The sequence below is a fragment of the Conger conger genome, chromosome 5, assembly GCF_963514075.1.
Source record: "Conger conger chromosome 5, fConCon1.1, whole genome shotgun sequence".
Taxonomy (NCBI): Eukaryota; Metazoa; Chordata; class Actinopteri; order Anguilliformes; family Congridae; genus Conger; species Conger conger.
In genome coordinates, this window is record NC_083764.1 from 54,135,979 (window position 1) to 54,146,026 (window position 10,048).

The 10,048-nt window shown below is 39.2% G+C and overlaps 1 long non-coding RNA gene across 1 annotated transcript in view; it reads right to left on the bottom strand.

The window, feature by feature from the left end:
• LOC133129823 (uncharacterized) overlaps positions 1-9,599 on the bottom strand; it is a 32,048-nt gene extending 22,449 nt beyond the window's left edge. Inside the window, exons 1-2 of the long non-coding RNA XR_009708856.1 lie at positions 9,341-9,599; positions 6,975-7,054 (exon numbers count right to left, since the gene is read on the bottom strand). This is a non-coding gene — a long non-coding RNA (uncharacterized LOC133129823). The remainder of the gene's footprint in view (positions 1-6,974; positions 7,055-9,340) is intronic.
• Positions 9,600-10,048: the final 449 nt, after the last annotated feature.

Genomic DNA, 10,048 nt, shown 5'->3' on the forward strand with positions numbered 1-10,048 from the left:
TGTCAAAAAGAGGCTGCCAGGTATATCATGCTTCAGCATCTCAGAGTTCACCATCCCTGCCTGTCAGAGCAATGTAAAAAAGATAAGATAACTAACCTTAGCAAAGAGTAGGGATGGCCCAAAACGGTTATAGCTACTCGACCTGGGGCAGTTTACTTTCGTTTTCATTAGATCTGATTTTGCTAAGAAGCGGCAAAGATGTTCAGAAGGGCCTGTTTTGGAGACACAGATTAAGCCTAGTCCAAGACTGAATAACATTTTGATTGGAGATTCTACATAGGAAACTCAATCTAATCCAGGACTAAGCTTTGTGTCTTTGAAACCGGCCCTAAGGGTTTTTTTTCCATAGAGTAGCTTAATAAATCACCCTACTATAATCGTAAAAGCGTGAAACAATGTTTCTGTCAAAAACGCACAGTTACATGGCTATGGCCTCCTGCTCTATGATGAGGAATGGTTGACATGTCTCACAGATATGAATATTAATGAGAACCTGATACCTGTCCTGGTCTGCTGAACAGGTCACGGTAATCTAATAGGCCCAGTGTTTATTACAATTTAATGGTTATAATTGGGTTAAAAACGTGAAAGAAATGCTAAGAGCACAATCAATTGTCACTTCTGAGGAATAAAACCACAATTTGAATCCAGTTGAATCCAGTTAAAGATAATTAGTCAAGCTAAGGTAAATGAAAATCCATGCTGTAATTCCCCTGAATAATGTTCCTTAAATAACTGAGGTTTATGAACCATGTTCCAACATAGTCCATAACAATAAACTAATAATGTTAATTAGTTAACATTTTCTCATCTTCAAATGTTAAGGGGTCACAGTTCTAACCTAAGGGTTGACACAGCTTATCTAATTGGCTGGATAATGGAAACTGAGTGTACACAGTTGAATGTGTGTACTTTACACATGCATGCAAATGCCTGTATGTGTTCTGTTGTGTTGTGTGTGTGTGTGTGTGTGTGTGTGTGTGTGTGTGTGTGTGTGTGTGTGTTTGTTTATATGAGTAACTGTGTTTGAACAGGTAATGTTCGATTTGTACAGTATCTGTACATGTGTGTAGTTTTTTCATTTGAGTGTGTGTATAATTATGTACCCTGGCTTGTGACCAGTTGTGTGTACTGTATATGTGTGCTTATTTGTGAGTGTACTCAGCTGGGATCCACAGTTATACACTGTTTATTAGTTTGCATGTTCTTAGTCAGCATCTTTCTTCTTTGATTTCTTCCCTTTCTGTCCTAGAATTTTTATACGACCCATACAAAATGATTACCATATTATTCTACCATATGTGCAAATGTATACAATTCAAAATATGAATGATGCCAATTATTGTTTATTAATCATTATCAATTATAGATGAAAAAATTACCATTGACAATGCATTGAGCCATGTCATTTCCTGGGGTTATATGGGAGCCAACATGTTCTCCCATGTTTTTGGCTAGTCAGGGTGACTTCATCATTTCAGCAAAGCACAGAGCAAAACTTAACCGCCGCCATGTTTTTGTGCTTGTGAAGTGAGCCCACGAAGCAGATAAATTGCTTGTGCTAACTGAACAATAATATCACAACAGACTGGCATCATACATTAATCAACAGCACAAATTCCAACAGCAAATTTGGATATTTCCAAACTTAATAAATATGACACCCCTAACCACAAAGATGTTTAGCGAGATGAAACTTGATGCAGATAAAATATTTGCTTTAAAATGTGTTTTATCCTCATATTTAACATTTGTAATTCAAACTTTACAAACTGTTGCTATGGTTTCCCCTAGCTAAGCACCCAGCTTTAACCCTTTATGTTCATTCATTCATTCATTCATTCATTCATTCGTTATCCTAACCTGCTTATCCTAAACAGGGTCGCAGGTGGGCTGGAGCCTATCCCAGCATACATTGGGCAAAAGGCAGGAATACACCCTGGGCAGGTCGCCAGTCCATCGCAGGGCACACACACCATTCACTCACACACTCATACCCACGGGCAATTTAGACTATCCAATTAGCCTAACCTGCATGTCTTTGGACTGTGGGAGGAAACCCACGCAAACACGGGGAGAACATGCAAACTCCACACAGAGAGGCCCTGGCCAACCGGGATTCAAACCCAGGAGCTCCTTGCTGTGAGGTGGCAGTGCTACCCACTGCACCATCCGTGCCGCCTCAACCCTTTATGTCGCAAACCCAATTTGAAGTGGCTCCACTGAAATCCCAAGGGGGTTTGGCTTTGGTTGAGAAAATGAATAAAGTTCAGAGTACAGTTTAATAGGGGTTCACAACAATAGTACAGGAGTCATTTTTTATTTATTTATGTATTTTTTCAGCACTTACACTTCAGTAAGTACCTTATGGCATATAAGTAATGTATTTAGTTTCTATTATTGCACTGTGTATACTGATTAATCAATAATAATATAATAATAATAGATAATTAATTCAATAAATATGACAACAGTCACTGAATTGTCAATAACATCCCAACTCAAATTACTTCTGAAATAAAAATGAAAATAAACTGCTTGCTGTGACTACTTTGTGTGAGGCATGCCATCCAAACAAGATATCAGTACTACTGTTTTCAAATAAAACGAGGGGATTTGCATTACTTTCCGTTACAGTCTACAGATAATGAGCCGGAGTGCCTCTTTACTGTCTTCCCCAAAGCAAAAGAGTAAAAAGTGCCATTTGCAACCAAACGTCACCATTCACTTTTGGGTCGGCCAGTACCATGTCTATGCAAAATGACGACTCTGCACTGGTTATAAGCTGACACCGTGCATTCTTCAATAATCTTCCGAATGGAAAGCCAGAGCATTCAAAGAAGCTTAAAAATACATTGAAGTCCGCACCAGAAAGATTATGAGTTTCTAACTGCAGAATCTGAAGGCTGTGCCGGGGGGGGGCTTGTCAGATCTCATCAATAAGCAGTCTGTCAGTACTCCATTTATTACCAAGAGGCCACACAGATGGGTTTAGCACACTATAGTAAAAGAGCATTTGTTCTTCAAGAGCTCACAAATTATAGTCCAATGATGTCATTCCCCTCTGCTGAAACTTTTACCATACACAGTACAGTACCAAAAAAAAAGTACATTACTACAGTGTAATAGCTCATGTTTTTTTGGTGACAATTATATAATTCATGGACTTTTATCTGAATAACAGACTACCTCCACTTGAGAGGGCCCAGTCAACATTTTACTGTGAAAATTAAAACTGGATTTTGTGCAAATTATGTTTGAATCAAGGACATCTACAGTCTGCTTGCACTGTAGCATTCATTCCAATGAATGCAGCATGTAATACAACATTACTTTTGCATAACTGTAAATGATTTTTCTCTTCGCTCAAAGGTGAAAATGATTTTTAACAGGTTCACAATGGTAACACAATCTCAGATAGGGCTGTCACAGCGAATGAAATGTGCAAATACAGAATTGTTGGCATCCTTGATAAATAAGCACAAAAAATACTGGAAACTAAAAAATAATACTATTATAGACATACATTTTGTTATTCTACAATACATGAGTAGTGTGCTTTATTAATGATTCAATGGAATCAACCAAAGTCATACCTTTTTCCAAAAACAAAAAAAAAATGGTTTCACAATTATCGACATCCCTGATTTAATAATTTGTGCGACCACCCCTGGCAAAGGTGACACAGTTCCTATAATTTGTGATAAGGTTATAGTTTGGAGGCAACACACTCAGCTTAAAGGTACAGAGAGGGAATGCTCCAGAAGGCATTGTGCAAAAGTGGCAAAACCCAGCAGAATTCCTGCTATAGCCAAAGTTGCTGGTGTCAGGAATTCTACTGGTGATCGATGGCCATCAGCTCCTTTAAAATCAAGTCACACTGAGATGAGGGGGAAAAGCTGTTTTCTGCACAAATAAGGGCCATCTGGCACTCTGGAGTCAAATCTGCAATGCACAGAGGAAACCTCAGGATCCAGTAGAGGCTGTGCATGGGATGTGTGTGGGTGTCTATATGCGTGTGTGCACAGTGTATGGTATGTGCATATCTATGTGCGTATCTTTATGCGTGTTTGTGTGTGTGTGTGTGTGGGGGGGGGGGGGGGGGGTCACATGCACATATCCCTGTTTACTGTACTGTAGGGGCATGAGAATATATGTATGTTTCATGCCTGAGAAATACAATGCTTTACGTTAATGCGTGGCACTGCAGTTCAGTGCATTCAGTTCAGACCAGACCTTGAGTGCTATGCTGGTGGTTGGGGGGTCTAGTGTTTATGATTGATGCCATACCAAGAAATTCTGTAAATTAACTGACTAATGGAGTAGTTGGCATAAAATGTTGGTTGACATGACATTGCGAGGAGCTCACTCACAAAGTCTACAGTTCCATAAGGTATTACTACAAAGACTTGAAATTTCCATTAGTGCAATACTCCATGCATGACGAATTTGAAATGTCAGGCAATGTATTTTTATATTGACAGAGGAGGTACTCAGCTGAGTAGGCCTACTTAATAAGAATAAATTGCCTGTAGAAATAAAAATATATTACAGAAAATAGAAATAGAAAGTCCTTTAAAGCACATGACACATGCAGGTTTTTTTGCTCCGGAGTTCATTAAATTGGCAAAAACGACAACTGGATTGTCTGAATTACCATGGGAACAGGGCACCTGGGGGTGAGAAGCATCTGGAAGGTGAACGGGGACCATTGTATTTCCTTTCTCTCTTTATAACGTCAAGCAATGACCCTCAGTAGGGACAGCCAGTGGAGCGCTATGTCTTCCCAAGCTTGAAATGTCATTCATTTTATAGCTTTTCTCAGGCCATATCGGAGTTATTGAGGTTATCAAAGGTGTGTGTGTGTGTGTGCGTGTGTGTGTGTGTGTGTGTGTGTGCATGTGTGTGCATGTGTGTGAATGTGTGCGTGTGTGTGTATGTGTGTGAATGTGTCCGTGTCTCTCAAAGTATTTTATGTCTGGGATATACTGTATGTTCTACATACAGTATGAAAATGTAAAACATTCCAATATATAGATCTTGGCATGTTCGTTTGAAAAATACACTCACCGAGTATTTTATTAGGAACATTTTTACTTTATTACACCTACTTATTCATGTGATTATCTAATATGTGGCAGCAGTGCAATGCATACAATCACATAGATATGGGTCAGGAGCTTCATTTAATGTTCACCTCTACCATCAGAATGGGGAGAAAATGTGATCTAAGTGACTTTTACCGTGGAATGATTGTTGGTGGCAGACAGCGTGGTTTGAGTATCTCTGCTGATGTCCTGGGATTTTCACGCAAACAAGTATCTACAGTTTGCAAAGAATGGTGCAAAAAAAACAAACAAAAAAAAATCCAGTGAGCAGCAGTTCTGCAGGTAAAAATGCGTTGTTAATGAGAGACGTCAGAGGAGACTGGCCAGACTGGTCAAAGCTGACAGGAAGGTGACAGTAATGCAAATAACATGCATTACAACAGTGGTATGCAGAAGAGCATCTCTTAACACACAATGCATCATAACTCTAAATGGATAGGCTAAAAAATAAGTCTGAAAAATACCTAATAAAGTGGTCACTGAGTGTATGTACTATGGAGTAAATTAAAGGACAAAAGCATTTTGAATTCAGAATATATTGGAATGTTTTACATTTTCAAAATACTGTATTTGCGCCATCTCTCATGGAAGTACATTCATTTAAGTCATAAGATAATTATGAGTGATTGGGTATGGTCACATTTCAAAGGGAAATTGAGTACAAAAATGGCAGACACTGGTCAAGTTGCAAGGGGGCAGAGTGAAGTCAGTATTATTAAGCTGAGCGCAAATAGGAATTTGGCATCTTATACAGTAGGCTGAACAGTAATTCCCGAATAATTACTTCTGCAAAAAGGCCAAGTCAGTTCATTCAAAACTTATCAACGATTTTCAATGGAACAGACTACAAAAATCTTCACATAATATAACTTTTATTAGCTCTGCCCATTTGATATCTTAATTAAAGTGGCTTGGACTATGAATTGTCACAACTGGAGGACTCAAATCACACATCCAGGGGACAATACCATTTATAGTATTGCCGCCAATTACTCAGATTTATTTTACTTTAGATTTCTTGTGCACATTAAGTTATTAGCTTTGATAAATCCACTGTTTTGTACAAGCAGGACATAATCTGGGCACTCAGTGAGCATTGTATTAGGTAGACCTGTACACCAGTTAATGCAAATATTTAATCAGTCAATCATGTGGCAGCAACTAAATGCAAAAAAGCATGAAGACGTGGTCAAGAGGTTAAGCTGTTGTTCAGACCAAATGTCAGAATGGGGAAGAAATGTGATCTAAGTCATTTTGACCGTGGAATGTTTGTTTGCCAGAGTATCTCAGAAACAGCTGATCTCTTGTGATTTTCATGCACAACAGTCTGTAGAGAATAAACAAGAAACAACTAGGGAGCAGCAGTTCTGAGTTCATGAGAGAGGTCAGAGGAGAAGGGCCAGACTGGTCAAAGCTGACAGGAAGATGACAGTAACACACATAGCCATGCATTACAACAGTGGTATGCAGAAGAGCATCTCTGAAGACACAACACAACACAAATACCTAATAAAATGCTCATTGAGTGCATTTTAAAACTGCAGAATGGGTTGTGTTCTCACATTTCTTTCAGAAATGTTAGAGATGTGCACTACCAGTGCTTGGCACTTCTAGAAGAGGTTTCCTCATGATAACAATTTTCCACCTTACTCTTAAGTTCCATGCTTAATACAGAGAATACAAAGTAATTATACCACACTGAACAAGGTTTTCATTTCCACAAGATGTTACTAAACGCCTCACAGGTAAGAGAGAAAACTGATGTGTGATCTGATTCAGCTATTTAAGTTTGTGCCAATTGTATAATTACAGTTTTGATGCATGTTTTTGTCTCAAAAGTTCTTGTGTTGAAGTAAGGACACTTACGTATGATGGAAGAAAGCTTACAGTATGATGATCTGCTGGCTTTACAGTGGTTGGTATTGGGTCACCCAGGGGTTGGTGGTCTAAAGGAAAATACAAGTCAAGTCATTCCAGAGTAGCTTGTTCAGCAAATTCAGGCCTCCAGAGACTGTATGTGTGTATATGACCTAATTATTCAAAAGATTATGTTTAACCAAGATTTTCCCATAGCACATGCAACCAAATACTGCCAAGCTCACAGAAAGAACTAATGGCATGACATAAAAACTCATATTTATGTTAGTAATTGTGAATTAAAGCTATAAAAATGAAACAGAACGTCACTTCAAGCTGCTGTACCAGTGTGTTAAAATGGTAAAGTTTCAATGAATCCCACTTTTTTAACCGTATCCTAATAAAAAATAAGGTAATGCACAATGAATGCATGAGACCGTATTTGAAAAACAGTGCATCACATTAATGTGATTTAAATGTCCAAATAAAATGACTTTATTCAAATAAACCATTCCAACTGCTTACTAGGCAAGAAGCTGCTCTTTTGCCAGTATTTTGGTTAATTAATTTGGTTTTGGTTATTTGCATGCAGTACACCATCACGAGTCCTCTAATGTGTCATTATTTATGTCCGAGGCATCCATGACTTCTGGCAATGTTTTGCAATGAGCAACATGCCACAAATAATATCCAGCTCATCCCAGGGCTGTATTGCAACGTTCCACCTGACTTATGCAAAATGCTTAAGTGCATTTTCAGTAGCCTACTACAAAATATATGGCAGTGCATGTTTTGAGTTTACCGTTGAATGACAATTCACGCATACTAGATATACTGTTCATGTGAGCCAAAATTGCATACTGGCCAGTATTTTTCATCATTACTTATTTGGATAATGCTAACAGACAACAGCGTGTAACAGACAAGTGGGTTATGCACATTGTGCAGTATAGGCACATGGCTAAGATTATTCCCTTAAAACGGGAAAGAAATGGCATCATGACCTAAGACCAGGTTTTGGTTGTGCATAACGCGAACACTTTCAACTGAATCAGAATAGCGAAACCCCAATAATTACCATGACTTCATCTTAAGATCAACCCGCTCAAATGGGCGTATGGTCATTTGCTATTTTAAAACACAGGCGCTGGATGGAAAAAGGTAAATTGCCTCTCTTTGAAACCTTCAAGGACTCTGTTTGGGTTTCCACTGCGAGTCCAGGACAGAGCCCAAAGTGTGTAATATACGTAATGCAAACTGTAACCTGAACCAAAATCAAATGTGTAAATCTGTCTACTTAATTCCCAAGACAAATGACAAATATGAAATATTTAACAGAAACCTAGCAAAATATTGACAATATATTTTATAATTCCATGCCAACAATTTTCCAAAAACCATGAAAATTGAATTGCGGGGTTCTCATGAACCTTCATGACAGTACAAATAATTAAACAGGAATTTATCCCGGATGTGCAGAAACAAAATACTTCAGATACAGGACTTCCACCCTGCACCGCTGACAAAGGTCTCACTCATTGGTCCAAACCCTTGTCTTATCTTAAGGGTCAAAAATGACCCACCACTATGTTTAACAGCAGAGAAAACCCCCTATATGATTTTTTTTCCGATTTGAAATTGATGACAGAAAGTTTGTGATGAGTAACAGGTTGTTTGTTCATGCAAAATAGATTTGGGGTTTAAAATTCAATTAAGCTGCTTTATGTTAGGGGTTTAGTGAAGGTGGGTTATTTTTTACCCTTAGGACAAGGGGAGTATACACATTGTTACGACTACTCAAGGGTTTATGAGTACTAGCCACAGACTCAAGATATTTACCTGTTGCTTATACTGTACACCCTTTCCAGTAATTTCAGCATTCAGTGAAGTCATAAAGTGAATAAAATAAAGTATTTTTAGTTTTAGTTTTGTATGCATTATACTCAATGGTGAGGAGCGGTGCATATGGCAATCTGATTACATAGAGCATTAATTCAGACATTGACCTATGCCGAATATCTAGATTGAGGAAATGAAGAGGAAATGTAGCTACAATATTTTTATAAATGTAGACAGATAAAAGCAAATTAAACTATTTTGGCCAAGATGAAGAGGATCCTTATTTCAGGATGTCTGTGAGAAATTCATCACTGCCAAAAAAAGAATAATAATTTCTTCATTACATTGGGCCAGCAAATGCCTTTGTGCCTCTCTCTGTCTCGCCCTCTCTCTCTCGTTCCCTCCCTCCCTCCACAGCCAAATGGCCTTCTCTCACAAAAGCCAGCACTATCTCAGACAGACTCACTATCCATGCTAACAACTGCCCAGCGGACACTGCTGCATTTACATTTTGGCTGGATAATTAATTTCCTTACCTGTTCCTCTTTTGTTCTTGAAAAAGCCGAATTAATCACCGGGACAATGCCAGATTCCAGGTCCATTTCCTCAAGCATGAAATTGCTTTTCTAAAGCTCTGCTTATGAGTTAATAAAAATGGATTCCTTTCTGCCTACCTGCCTTTTGGAATGAATTGTGAGCTCGTCCGACATGACAGACACGCGGCATTACTGTGACGAGGACAGAAACGTCCCGTTCTCTCTTCGCGCAACAAAACACGAACGTTACCGCGACCGTTTCGAGAAGCCTAACCGTTTCGTCTAACTGTGGCATTTTGGCGGTTCACGGGGGGCATGATCTTTGCAGATAAACACATCAAATTGAGCGGGCAAACAAAAGAGGAAAAAAGGATTGGGTAAAAATAAAGAAAGGGCAGTGACCTTCCTGGAATGAGGCAGAGCTAAGCACACGCTGGACGGACAGGATCAGACATTCGGGAACATGGTGAAAGGTCGGGGGAAGGGAACCGAAGATTGGTTTCGTCTCAGAGGTATCAAAAGGACAGTAAAGTCCAGCTCTGTCCTCCGGGGGGGTCTTGCTGGGCAGTCAGGCTGACCTCAGGGGTCCTGTCATCACCGCTGTCCGCCAACCGTCTGGGCCAAGAGGACCGGCGAGTCGATCTCACCGAGCAAACCGTCTGGTCTGGGAAATACGGCATGCGCCGTGCCCTCTTTAACTTTTCATAA